Source organism: Staurois parvus, unplaced genomic scaffold (genome assembly GCF_062004578.1).
Source record: "Staurois parvus isolate SC_StPar_1 unplaced genomic scaffold, SC_StPar_1.0 ptg002113l, whole genome shotgun sequence".
Lineage (NCBI taxonomy): Eukaryota > Metazoa > Chordata > Amphibia > Anura > Ranidae > Staurois > Staurois parvus.
The window spans coordinates 95,001-109,743 of record NW_028319909.1 but is presented as its reverse complement, the minus strand read 5'-3'; the positions used below and the strand labels follow the sequence as shown (position 1 = coordinate 109,743).

Here is a 14,743-nt window from a genome sequence, read left to right as displayed (position 1 = left end):
TATATTTCTGGCTATCACTCATTTTTTGAATAATTGTCTGTAATAGGAAGGCGTAATTAGCAAGTTAATTCCTGCATTTCAACATTTTCATGTGTCAACGTGAGTTAGTACATGCTTTGCTCAAAAATGTTCAAAAACTTTCATCTGTCTTCTATGATGCACTTATACTGTCCCATCTTCACTGATAAACACAAATCAATTAAAATGTATCCAGAGTAAGATACAGTACATGTCTGGTAAACCATTTCTCACTGGTATGTACAGGTTTGGAACCTCACCTAATTGGCTGTGTCTCGCCTAGCCGCCTTTGTCCCAGAAACAAGAAGATGCTCCAAAAATCATTAAAGTCACACCCATGGACTAATTACTGGTCTCTGATAGCTCACAGACCAGGAAATAAGCAGAAGAGATGAAATTTTGTGTCTTTGCTAGATGTGTGAAATTAGGAAGAGGCAGTTCTTTACGTAGCCAGGCTTAGGGCTTGTCTAGATGACCCTTTCAGAGGACATTCAAGTCCCATCTGCATTGGGGTATGCTTAGCAAAACTGAAGCACCCCCGACTTTCTGATTATAGGATTGTTGAATGCTATGAGCAGTGGTTCCTTTGTGTGCATATGCGCTTTTCTGTTTTGCGCAGTGTGAAAAGGAACAGAGGACTTCAAAGGCCATCTACACAAGCCCTAAAGCTGTCCACCCAATACCATGTGGAAGTAACACAAACAAAAGAAAGGGGGTCTATTAGAAGGTAAGAGACAACACCAAATTTTGAATCCTGAAGGAACAGGTCCATCGGTTTTTTCACAATTGAGAGACTCCTATGGACCAGTTACTGGTGTGTGGTACTTCAAAACCAGCAACTAGCAGAAATAATGAAAACGTATATTTTGCTAGATGCTTGAAAGTAGGAAGAGGCAGATCTTTACGTGTCTAGACTTAGGGTTTGTCTAAATGACTTTTTACGAGGACATCCAAGTTCCATCTGCATTAGGGTATGCACAGAAAAACTGAAGCACCCCTGACTTTCCGATTATAGGATTATTGAACCCTATGAGCTGTGGTTCCTTTGTGTGCACAAGCGCAGTTTTGCGCAGTGTGCACACTGACTCTAATGGAACAGAGGTCTTCAACGGCCATCTACACAAGCCCTAAAGCCGTCCACCCAATACCATGTGGAAGTAGCACTTACAAAATAAATTTTAGGTCTAGGTAAGAGACAACACCAAATTTTGAATCTTGCAGGAACTGATGTCCATTGGTTTCACCTTTTAGGAGACTCTTATGGACCAGTTTCTGGTCTGTGATAGTCCAAAAGCTGCAATTAGCAGAACTAATGAAATTGTGTATTTACTAGATGCCTAAAAGTAGGAAGAGGCAGATCTTTACATGGCTAGACCTAGGGTTCTACTAGATGACCTTTTACAAGGACATCCAAGTCCTATCTGCATTGGGGTATGTTCAGCAGAGCTGGAGAACCCCCAACCTTCTAATTATAGGATTGTTGAACCCTATCAGCAGCAGTCCCTAAATATGCACATGTGTTTTGTTGGTTTGCGCAGTGTGCACACTGACTGAATACAAAGAGTGGACTTCAAAGCCCACCCACAAAAGCCTCAAAGGTGTCCACCCAATACCAGGTGGGAGTAGCATAAAAAGAAGAGAGTGGTGTCTGTCAAGGTGAGAGAAGCACCAAATTTTGAATCATGGAGGAATTGACGTTCATCTGTTTTGTCCATTGGGCGTCTCTCATGGACTTATTACTGGTCTGTGACAGTTCACAGACCAGGAACTAGAAGAACTAATGAAAAATGATGTGTTTTAAATACTTGAACGTAGAAGGAGGCAGGTCTTTACATGGCCAGGCTTGTGTTTGCATAGATAGTCTTTTAGGAGGACATCCAAGTCCCACCTGCATGTTCAGCAAAGCTGGGGTCACCCCAGACCTTTTGATTATAGGACTATTGTGCCCCATGAGCAGATGTCCCATTGAGTGCAAATGCTATATTCTGCTTTGCGCATTATGTACACCAACTGAATGAAAACTGAGGACTTAAAAGGCCATCTACACAAGACCTAAAGCAGTCCACCCAATACTATGTAGAAGCAGCACAAACAAAAGAAAGGAGGTCTTAGTCAAGGCGAGAGACAGTGGCATATCTGAAATCTTGCAAGATTTGACCTCCATCTGTTTTGTCTACTGAGAGAGTCTAGAGCAAGGGTCTCCAGACTTTCCAAACCAAGAGCCAGTTTACTGTCCCTTAGACTTTGGGGGGCCTGACTGGCTAGTGGGAGTAAAAAATGCCCCTGCACCAGTGGGAGTAAACAATGCCTCAGGCTTGGTGGTAAGTAAAAGTAAAATAATTAAATAGTGTCTGTGGTTAGTAGTAGGAGGAATACTTCCCCGGCATTAATATCAATGAGAGGAATAGTTCCTCATTGTTGATGTCAGTGGAAGAGTAGAAGGAATGGTCCCTTATCATTGGTGTCAGTGGAAGGAATAGTGCCCAATCGTTGGCGTCAGTGGGAGAAATTATGCCCCACTGTTGGTGTCAGTGGGAGGAATAGTGCCTCATATCAGAGTGAAGAATAGTCCCCTAAGGTCCACTTTTGGGCCCTCAGGCCACAGTTTGGAGACCACTGGTCTTGAGGAAACTTGATAAATCTGAAGTTCTTGTGTAGGACAATGGTTGTAAAAGAACTCTAAACACTTTTATTTATTTGAAGGTATCCTCACCGGCATTATAGGCAGCCAAACATCAGCAACCCATAGCAAACAATATGACTTTTTTTAAATTTTTGCAAAGTAATGCATTATCCAGTTGTCATGGTTACTGCACATTCCCTTTTTCCCAAAGAAATTTGGACTAGCATTTTAAGCAAAGAATGGCACTGTCCAGTATTCACCAATCAGAAATCGCACCTTATTGGTTTGAAGACTCATAGCTGATTGGCTGCACATCCTTGGTTGCTATGGGTTACTGCACACCATAACTCCTACAGAAGTCTATGTACATTCCACAAGTTCTGCAGACTTGCAAACATATTAACCCATGCTTTTCTAGAGCGACTGCCGGCCAACTACTTGATGTCACTTTACAGGCCTTACCACTGCCAATAATCCATCTCTTCTTCTTGTTAAGTGCCAAGTGCAGTAAACCAGTTATAGGAACTTAATCCTACTAAATCTGAAGCCTGAATTCTAGGAAACTGCATTCCTGGTAACCTATCCCCAGCGGCAAAAAATGGCAAAGGAACAACTGCTTTTAGGCTGCTTTAGGCCACATGGTTAAGCTGGTTTGAACAAGTTGAAGGTTTTATACATATATTAATAAGAAGAACCCTTCTAAATAAAAACAGGCACCCACTCTTCCCCTGGATCTAAAAAATGGACACATAGCACCATATGTCTCACTGAGAGTGTCAGACGTCCGCTCCCTCTTCCTCAGACTCGATGCCATATTCTCCATGATGCAAGGTTTGCTTTAATGCACGGAGGAAGCTTTGATTCTATATTACTTAGCATAGGAATTGATTGCCGTCCTGTCACCCGTAAAATATTCAATGTGTTGAAAACTCTCAATGCTTAATTCGAATGTTTTATAAACCCCCCTTTCCCCCCACTTAAGCCTTTGATCATTTGTCCATGTAAACATGAAATTATAAAAAGTTGATCCATGATTAAGAACTGTACATGCTAGTCCCAGGAGTCCCACGCTCAGCAAGTATTTAAAGGGCATCAAGCAGTTTTCTTGAAGCCCTCTAAGTGCTCCTTGCCTTCATTCTGGGAGTGCTGAATACAGATCTTAATGCCAGCACTGTCTGTAGATTTAGCAATCATTTAGCAGGCGTTCTGCAAGCTTGGGAAGACTACTTGGCTGAGCTTGATAGATGTTTACTAATTGCAAAAAAAACCCTACTCTTTCAGTTACCTTTTGAAGTTTAACATTTATAAGCAAAGATAAAAAAAAACTTTATATCCTTAAAGTGAATTTGTTGTCAGGCTATGGGCATTAATATATTTGCATACACCTATCAAGAAGTAAATGAACTTTACAACAACTTACCTCTATAACTGCTGACACTGTGGAGTAATTAATCCTGCATATACATCAGAAACACTAAAGTAGTTCAAGTGATGTTCACAGCTGCCCTTCCTTCCAACAGTGACTTAACAGCTAAGCTCCCCATGCTCTTTCCTCCCAGTAGATAATCAACAGCTCTGTACCCCTAATCCCTCTTCTCTGCAGTGACTTAACAGCTAAGCTCTGTTCCTTCCTTCCAGCAGTGATTCAGCTCCCCCTGCTCCCTCCTTCCAGTAGTGACTCAACAGATAAGCTTCTTCTGTTCACTCCTTCCAGCAGTGACTCAACAGCTAGGCTCCCTCTGCTCCCTCTGCTCCCTCCTTCCAGCAGTGATTCAGCTCCCCCTGCTCCCTCCTTCCAGCAGTGACTCAACAGCTAAGCTTCCCTTGTTCACTCCTTCCAGCAGTGACTCAACAGCTAGGCTCCCTCTGCTCTCTCCTTCCAGCAGTGACTCAGTAGATGAGCTCCCCTTGTTCCCTCCTTCCATCAGTGATTCAGCTGCCCCTGCTCCCTCCTTCCAGCAGTGACTCAACAGCTAAGCTTCCCTTGTTCACTCCTTCCAGCAGTGACTCAACAGCTAGGCTCCCTCTGCTCCCTCCTTCCAGAAGTGACTCAGTAGATGAGTTCCCCTTGTTCCCTCCTTCCAGCAGTGACTCAGTAGCTCAGCTCCCCTGCTGTCTACTTCCAGCAGTGACTCAGCAGCTAAGCTCCCCTTGTTCCCTCCTTCCAGCAGTGGCTCAGTAGCTCAGCGTCCCCTGCTGCCTACTTCCAGCAGTGATGCAACAGCTAGGCTCCAACTGCTTCCTCCTTCCAGCAGTAACTCAACAGCTAGGCTCCCTCTGCTCCCTCATTTCAGCAGTGACTCAGTAGATGAGCTCCCCCTACTCCCTCCTTCCAGCAGTGACTCAGCAGCTAAGCTTCCCTTGTTTCCTCCTTCCAGCAGTGACTCATCAGCTAAGCTCCCCCTGCTCCCTCCTTCCAGCAGTGACTCAACAGCTAAGCTCCCCCTGTTTCCTCCTTCCAGCAGTGACTCAGCAGCTAAGTTTCCCTTGTTTCCTCCTTCCAGCAGTGACTCAACAGCTAGGCTCCCTCTGCTCCCTCATTTTAGCAGTGACTCAGTAGATGAGCTCCCTCTACTCCCTCCTTCCAGCAGTGACTCAGCAGCTAAGCTTCCCTTGTTTCCTCCTTCCAGCAGTGATTCAACAGCTAAGCTTCCCTTGTTTCCTCCTTCCAGCAGTGACTCAACAGCTAAGCTCCCCTTGTTCCCTCCTTCCAGCAGTGACTCAGTAGCTCAGCTTCCCCTGCTTCCTCCTTCCAGCAATGACTCAACAGCTAAGCTCCCCCTGCTTCCTCCTTCCAGCAGTGACTCAACAGCTAAGCTCCCCCTGCTTCCTCCTTCCAGCAATGACTCAACAGCTAAGCTCCCCCTGCTTCCTCCTTCCAGCAGTGACTCAACAGCTAAGCTATCCTGCTCCCTCCTTCCAGCAATGACTCAACAGCTAAGCTCCCCCTGCTCCCTCCTTCCACCAGTGACTCAACAGCTAAGCTCCCCTGCTCCCTCCTTCCAGCAGTGACTCAGCTGCTCAGCTCCCCCTTTCCCAGCAGTAGCTCGGCAGCTTTCAGACTTCTAATCTTTAATGCAGATGCTCTTAGTTCACACTGTTGGCTTTACTGTGGCCATTCATTTGACTGGGGAAATGCAGGGGAAAAGATCCCCACACCTTCTCCAAAATTGCAGCCGCAGGGAAACCACAGAGTGCTATGCAGTCCCCAGCATGGGAAAATATGCTGCTGTTTCCAGTGCATGGGGGTGCCATTAAGAATTCATGGCACCCCCACACCGCTGCTAACAGGTGCAGGAAGGTGTGCAATTTACACGCTGTCCTTGCCTAAGAGTGAGAAGTCAGGTGAGATAAGCTGCTGAGAGCAGGACTTGACCTACTTTTGTGCTCCTGCTGTAAACTATGAGGATGAATTGCTCCACAGTACATGCAGCTACAGAGGTCAGTAAGGGCTTGTTTTAAATGAAAGCTCATTTATTGCTTGTGAAGAATAAGTACATACAGGAGCATCCCTAGGCTTGGTGCAGCACAGTGGCTAAATGGTTAGCACTTCCACCTGGCAGTACTAGGGTCGTTGGTTCAAATCCCAACCATGGCACCACCTGCCTGGAGTTTGCATGTTCTCCCTGTGTCTGTGTGGGTTTCCTCCCACATTCCAAAGACATGCTGGTAGGTTAATTAGCTCCTGTCTAAATTGTCTCTAGTGTGTGTATGTATGAATGTGAGTTAGGGACCTTAGATTGTACACCCCTTGAGGGTTAGGGGCCTTAGATTGTACGCCCCTTGAGGGTTAGGGGCCTTAGATTGTACACCCCTTGAGGGTTAAGGACCTTAGATTGTATGCCCCTTGAGGGTTAGGGACCTTAGATTGTACACCCCTTGAGGGTTAGGGACCTTAGATTGTACACCCCTTGAGGGTTAGGGACTGATGTGAATGTACAATATATATGTAAAGCGCTCCGTAAATTGACGGCGCTATATAAGTACCTGAAATAAATAATAGGCTTGGTGTCACCTGGTGCGATAACACTTGGTGACACCCCCTCCGACAATCCCTGCAGAATGGATCGGATCTGCAGATTGAGCATAATGGATCGGACTCTGATCCATCATGCTCCCCAATCCGCAGATCCGATCCATCCTGCGGGGATCGTCGGCATGCAACCTATAGGAGGCAGGTGCGGGGGGTGCCTTGTATAGATTGCATGCCAGACTCCGATCCATTATGCTCCCCAATCCACAGATCCGATCTATCCAGCGGGGTTCATCAGCAGCAGGCAATCTATACAAGGTGACACCGGACCCGCTCCACCTATAGGTAAGTTGTAAAGAAAGTCGACAATCCCCACAGGATAGATCGGAGCCATCCTGCGGGGATCGCCGGCTTACCTTTTCATGGAGCCGGTCCGGTGTCACCCCCTGCAGTAGGTGTCACCCAGTGCGGCGCGCACCCCCCCCCGAACCTGCCTTGGAACACCACTGAGTACATAATTATGTGTTCAGAGGGCATTCAGAGGTCTGAAAATCGAACATGTTTAGGGAGCAAAAATAAATTCGGCCAATACTCTTCACAGAGTAAAAAGACAGGAGTGCCACAGGTTAGTCAAATCCAGGGGCGGACTGACCATTTGGAAACTTGGGCACTGCCCGAGGGCCCAGGGTCAGGGTCAGTAGATGCCCCTGGTACCTTTTTCGTAGGCTTTTTTGAGTTTGGGCAAGGACACAGGGGCCCCATGATCCCCTATTGCCCGGGGCCCCCATGAGTTGTCAGTCCGCCCCTGGTCAAATCCAGTAAAAGTTAAAACGTCATAAGACGGAGCCAATGTGCTTCAGGAGCCCAAGACTTCCCCTTCATCAGGGTTTGGAAGCTGGTTGTAAAAGAGGCTTCCATTGGGCACACAATTGGAATGTTCACAGAGGTTTTTTCGATCTGTTGCAAAATTTTGGATTATTCAAAGCATACTGTGTTGCTTCACTCCATCCCCCAAGTTGCAGGAGAAATAGAGGCAGATAAATGTATCTGTAAGAACAGGGCTGTCTGTGTTGCGTAGCTTTATCAAAGAAGGCATCTTCGGCATCCCCTTTGGTGCACAGACTTGCTTACGATTAACTGGAAGGAGCGAGTAGGGAATATGCTGATCTAAAGGAGGTCTGAAGTACCTTTTTTCATATCAAACTGGAAAACATTTCTTTCTCATCCACCATTCAGCACATTTTTCTTTGTTCATGTTTTCAAACACTTCACTTAAGGCATGTGCTGTTCAAAAATGTTTTATAGCTGCTAACACTGAATTGACCGGGCATAATGAGCCATATAACAGTTTTCTTTTTTTTTTTTAATAGTTCAATATACAAGAATGCTGAGCAAAGCACTAACGCTTTTCTCTACATTGTGCTAAAATGAATGAGGACTGCAGTATCTATCTTCACTGATGCTGCATCCCTTGCGTATGTTATTTCTGTCCCTGTTCTGGTGCTTCCTCTGGTGCTTCCTACCAGAAGAACATCGAACACAAAGGCCAGTTGATGAGCAGACATCAGAGCCTTCAGAATTTCTATTTATTAATTTTCCGGTAGGCTTCAGTAAGGATTGCAAGGCACAGCCAGCAATAAATGAGAATCTGTCATAAGAAAAAAACGTGTTCTGGTGCTTCCTCTGGTGCTTCCTACCAGAAGAACATCGAACCTGATCTGGTGCTTCCTCTGGTGCTTCCTACCAGAAGAACATCGAACACAAAGGCCAGTTGATGAGCAGACATCACAGCCTTCAGAATTTCTATTTATTAATTTTCCGGGAGGCTTCAGTAAGGATTGTAAGGCACAGCCAGCAATAAAAGAGAACCTGTCATAAGAAAAAAAAGTGTTCTGGTGCTTCCTACCAGACGAACATCGAACACATCAAACCTGTTCTGGTGCTTCCTCTGGTGCTTCCTACCAGAAGAACATCGAACACAAAGGCCAGTTGATGAGCAGACATCAGAGCCTTCAGAATTTCTATTTATTAATTTTCCGGGAGGCTTTAGTAAGGATTGTAAGGCACAGCCATCAATAAAAGAGAACCTGTCATAAGAAAAAAACATGTTCTGGTGCTTCCTCTAGTACTTCCTACCAGAAGAACATCGAACCTATTCTGGTGCTTCCTCTGGTGCTTCCTACCAGAAGAACATCGAACACATCGAACCTGCTCTGGTGCTTCCTACCAGAAGAACATCAAACACAAAGGCAAGTTGATGAGCAGACATCAGAGCCTTCAGAATTTCTATTTATTAATTTTCCGGGAGGCTTCAGTAAGGATTGTAAGGCACAGCCAGCAATAAAAGAGAACCTGTCATAAGAAAAAAACGTGTTCTGGTGCTTCCTCTGGTGCTTCCTACCAGAAGAACATCGAACCTGTTCTGATGCTTCCTCTGGTGCTTCCTACCAAAAGAACATCAAACACAAAGGCCAGTTGATGAGCAGACATCAGAGCCTTCAGAATTTCTATTTATTAATTTTCCGGGAGGCTTTAGTAAGGATTGTAGGCACAGCCATCAATAAAAGAGAACCTGTCATAAGAAAAAAACATGTTCTGGTGCTTCCTCTAGTACTTCCTACCAGAAGAACATTGAACCTGTTCTGGTGCTTCCTACCAGAAGAACATTAAACACATCGAACCTGTTCTGGTGCTTCCTACCAGAAGAACATCGAACACAAAGGCCAGTTGATGAGCAGACATCAGAGCCTTCAGAATTTCTATTTATAATTTTCCGGGAGGCTTCAGTAAGGATTGTAAGGCACAGCCAGCAATAAAAGAGAACCTGTCATAAGAAAAAAATGTGTTCTGGTGCTTCCTCTGGTGCTTCCTACCAGAAGAACATCGAACACATTGAACCTGTTCTGGTGCTTCCTCTGGTGCTTTCTACCAGAAGAACATCGAACACAAAGGCCAGTTGATGAGCAGACATCAGAGCCTTCAGAATTTCTATTTATTAAATTTCCGGGAGGCTTCAGTAAGGATTGTAAGGCACAGCCAGCAATAAAAGAGAACATGTCATAAGAAAAAACGTGTTCTGGTGTTACCTACCAGAAGAACATCGAACACATCGAACCTGTTCTGGTGCTTCCTCTGGTGCTTCCTACCAGAAGAACATCGAACACATCGAACCTGTTCTGGTGCTTCCTCTGGTGCTTCCTACCAGAAGAATATCGAACACATCAAACCTGTTCTGGTGCTTCCTCTGGTGCTTCCTACCAGAACAACATCAAACACATCGAACCTGTTCTAATGCTTCCTCTGCTGCTTCCTACCGAAGAACATCGAACACAAAGGCCAGTTGATGAGCAGACATCAGAGACTTCAGAATTTCTATTTATTCATTTTCCGGGAGGCTTCAGTAAGGATTGTAAGGCACAGCCATCAATAAAAGAGAACCTGTCATAAGTAAAAAACGTAGGCTGCCATTGCTGACCTTCTAAAAATGCTGGCTTCCTGAACTTTCTGAGTTATTGGTCTGAATCAAACCTAGAGGAATTCTGCCGTCACTTGCAGCATGCTTGTTCTGAGCCAGAATCCTCTGAAAGCAGCATTTTGTGGGACAGCAAAGAAAAGGTTCCTTAAAACACATGCTAAAATAAAAAAATTTTAGCAGGTATTTTAAAATAAAAAATGGGTTTTGGTGTGAGTTTATGATTTTTTTTCATTCGTGTGAGTCTAATGGTTTTAAAGCCAGTGCTCTCTTCGACTGTCAGCAGAGAGTCAGGGCAGATGACGTTGAACAGCATAGGGCCATAAAAGCAAAATGAGCAACAGAGGCGGAGGGGCGGAGACTTACAGTCTAAGGCTAGGTTCGCACCTATGTAGTTTGCGTTTGACCTGTTTTTGCATAGCGTTTTGCATTTTTGCACTTGCATTTCCTACGTGTTTTTGATGCGTTTTGTGTTTGTTTTGGGGTATTTTTTCTTGTTGCTAGGCAGATTTAAAATGCAAAACGCATCCAAAACGCAGCAAAAATGCTGCAAAAACTCACTAAATGCTTTTCTGCAGTGTTTCCATTGAGGTCTATAGAACAAAAAACGATCTTTTTGCATTCAAAAAGTCCCTGACTCTTTCCAAAAAACGCACCGGATGAAAACGCGGAGATGTGAACGTGTCCTATAGGAAATCATGTTAAATAGACTGTACTGCGTTTCTGCAAAACGCTGCGGAAAACGCTTAGGTGTGAACCTAGGGTAAGGCGGGGCACTTCTTGACTCTCAGGTGAGAGTCAGGACAGATGGTATTACACAGCATAGGATCACAGAGGCAGAGGGGTGGAGATTCACACTCTAAGGCGGGGCACTTCTTGACTCTCAGATGAAAGTCAGGACAGATGGTATTACACAACATAGGACCACAGACGCAGAGGGGCAGAGATTCACACTCTAAGACGGGGCACTTCTTGACTCTCAAGTGAAAGTCAGGGCAGATGGTATTACACAACATAGGACCACAGAGGAAGAGGGGTGGAGATTCACAGTCGAAGGCGGGGCACTTCTTGACTCTCAGGTGAAAGTCAGGACAGATGGTATTACACAATATAGGAGCACAGAGGCAGAGGGGTGGAGATTCACAGTCTAAGGCGGGGCACTTCTTGACTCTCAGGTGAAAGTCAGGGCAGATGGTATTACACAGCATAGAACCACAGAGGCAGAGGGGTGGAGATTCACAGTCTAAGGTGGGGCACTTCTTGACTCTCAGGTGAAAGTCAAGACAGATGGTATTACACAATATAGGAGCACAGAGGCAGAGGGGTGGAGATTCACAGTCTAAGGCGGGGCACTTCTTGACTCTCAGGTGAAAGTCAGGGTAGATGGTATTACACAACATAGGACCACAGAGGCAGAGGGGCAGAGATTCACACTCTAAGGCGGGGCACTTCTTGACTCTTAGGTGAGAGTCAGGGCAGATGGTATTTCACAGCATAGGACCACAGAGGCAGAGGGGTGGAGATTCACACTCTAAGGCGGGGCACTTCTTGACTCTCAAGTAAAAATCAGGGCAGATGGTATTACACAACATAGGACCACAGAGGCCACATTCAGCATTATAATCCATCTATAGCAAGTCATCCATAGCAGCCCATTAGATACATCTAAGTGAGGATGTTTCAGCCTGTGTTGTAATGGAAAAGTAGGTGCGAATGGGTTGTGAAATCTGTTTTAAGTGTTACATTAAAAAACAAATTACATGCAATGCGTGCGCATTTCCCATGTTTTAACCCCTTGAAAACTCTGCAAGTACAGAAAAATACCTGTTGATCGTCCAGAAATGCACTCAGCTCCTAATTTCCCATTGTGGGCTGACAACACACAGCATTTTTCTGGGTTGGGTGGTGTCAGCCCTGCCCAGTCTTTTTTTGACAAACTACTCAGCCACCCCCCACTCTTAGATCTCTACAACATAAAGGCTAATCATTCTGTAGTCCATGGTAAGAAATAGAAGGGGCACAGGAGAGTTCTACATTTCTTGAAGGATCTTCAGGTATTTTTTGCACTTCTCAAGCAAATAGAACACAATGCTTCCATTGCTATATTCCGCATACCAAAAGGGAGAAAATAAAGAGACGTTCATTGCTATGGTGTCCATACAACTCAATGACCGATATCTGATTTGACCGAATGATCAAATCAGACATTGAGCAAGTGAGACAAGCAGCAAGGTCAGTATCATAGTAATGGTCTCAATTATTTATTTATTTATTTCAGGTACTTATATAGCGCCGTCAATTTACACAGCACTTTACATATATATTGTACATTCACATCAGTCCCTAACCCTCAAGGGGCGTACAATCTGTCTGGCAGAGCAAAGGACCTGATTTTTTTTTTCTGCAGGTCACTATCATGTACAGGCCCTCTCCCCACCCTGTTGACTGGACAGTGAAAAGAGAAGTAGCAGTCTGATAGATGGATTTCCCTGTCACTCTGCTCTCTCCTCCTATTTATTTTTATTTTATTTCAGGTACTTATATAGCGCCATCAATTTACACAGCACTTTACATATATATTGTACATTCACATCAGTCCCTAACCCACAAGGGGCGTACAATCTAAGGTCCCTATCTCACATTCATACATACACATACTAGGGACAATTTAGACAGGAGCCAATTAACCTACCTGCATGTCTTTGGAGAGTGGGAGGAAACCGGAGTACCCGGAGGAAACCCACGCAGGCACAGGGAGAACACACAAACTCCAGGCAGGTGGTGCCATGGTTGGGATACAATTGGCCCAAGCCAGTGAGTTGTGGTTGCAAAAAATCAGTTGGTGCAAATTGTTTTTGTTTTATGCCCTTTGACTTGCTTGATTAGTATCCGGTTTGATTATTTTGTCAAATCGAACATTGATAGTTCTGTTTTATTGCATCGTGTATGGCCATACATGGGTCAAAATTCGACCGATTTTTCTTACGAAATTCAGACCTAAGACTAATCGGACGATTTTTGCTTTGTTAGTGGGTCACCGGCCGATTTTCATGGTTATCCGAATTTGACAGGTACCCGTTCTCATTTCCAGTCCAATCACCTAGGTGATCGGAAACGGAAGGTGTCCTCCCTCCCTGTAGTCTTTTGGGATGCGTGACAGGTCCCAGAAGACTACAGGACCATTCATGAAGTGCAGTGCTTCTCGCGCATGCGCAGTGGGTACACGGCTGTGAAGCCGCAAGCTATCACAGCCGGGTGCCAACACTGAAGATGCCGGCCTCCTGGAATACAGTACAGCCGGTGAAACGAGCTGCGGGGGACACACCACGGGACCGAGGGACAGGTAAGTGGCTGTTTTTTAAAAGTCAGCAGCTACGGTTTTTGTGACTTTTATTTTTTGACAGTTTGAGTGGAACTCCGCTTTAATGATGGTCAAATCGTACGATCGCTTTTCCGAAAAGAATATGCGCATGAGCCGTGACCTGGAAGGAACAGAAGTTTTGTCTGTTATATGGGGTGAACTTTATGACTTGGTCGACCGACTTTCAAAATCATTGATGGCACCCTCGGATTACCGAGCGAACAACGTTTTCGATTTTCGGACGAAAAAGCGTTCGCAATTCAACCCATGTATATCCTGCATAAAGCCCCATTCACATTTGAGCCTGTTGTAACTCAAAGCTCTGAAACACTCAACATCCAAAATCCAATGGTTTTCAATGGTGGATGTGCACATATGAACACTCAGGTGCCTGTTGCCTGAAGCCTCCAAAAGGTACACGAGTGACTTTTAAGGCATTTTTGGCCCCATAGACTAGAATAGGAACACCTGAAAACGTGTAAATTGAGCGATTTTGCATGTTATTTTCAAGCTTTTATTTTAGCCCGTATGAACTGATGTCTCCCTGGTGCTCTCCATTGGCTACAAAAAAAAAACACGTCGGAAGCTTGACTGTGCATGTACATGCTTCAAACACGGTCATATGTGCTCCCAAAACTGAAAAAAAATACGCCGGAAATCAGGAAAAATGCAGCCTTAGGGTTTATATATACTTTAAAACTTGCAAAGTTGGCAGGAAACTTGAAATCGCCCAAAATTGTCAATTTTCAGTAAAATGTGATGTCCACTTATATCATCTGGGTCCCAAAATTGTGGCTGGCTGGTAGAGTTTCCTAAATGTGCCTGCAAAGAAAACTTTAGAATTATACTTACCTTCGTCTATCGCAGAGGTCTCCACACTGTGGCCCGAGGGGCCGGATGTGGCCCCTTGCTACCCTTTATCCGGCCCTTAGGGCACTATTCCTCCCACTGAGACCAACAATGGGGTAGTACTTCTTCCCATGAAGCCAATGATGGTGTACTATTTTTCCCACTACTACCAATGGTGAGGCACTACCAGGGGCGGACTGACAACTCATGGGCATGGGTGTGACCAGCTGGGTGTGACCAGTGGTGTATTTAGGTTTTGTGCTGCCCTAGGCAACACAAAAATTGTTCCCCCCCTCTCCCCTCACAGAGGGAGCCTGACACCAACCAACACCCCCCCACACACACACACACACACACACTCAAAAAAGCCTTCCACTATCACCGCCCTCCACATACCAGCCACACACTGGCCACATCCCCTGGAATGAGGGTCAGGCTCTACATACA

General features: G+C 45.2%; 1 long non-coding RNA gene across 1 annotated transcript in view; it reads left to right on the top strand.

Moving 5' to 3' along the window:
* Positions 1–14,743, top strand: part of LOC149432669 (uncharacterized) — a 33,682-nt gene that overhangs the window by 1,924 nt on the left and 17,015 nt on the right. The window lies entirely within an intron of this gene.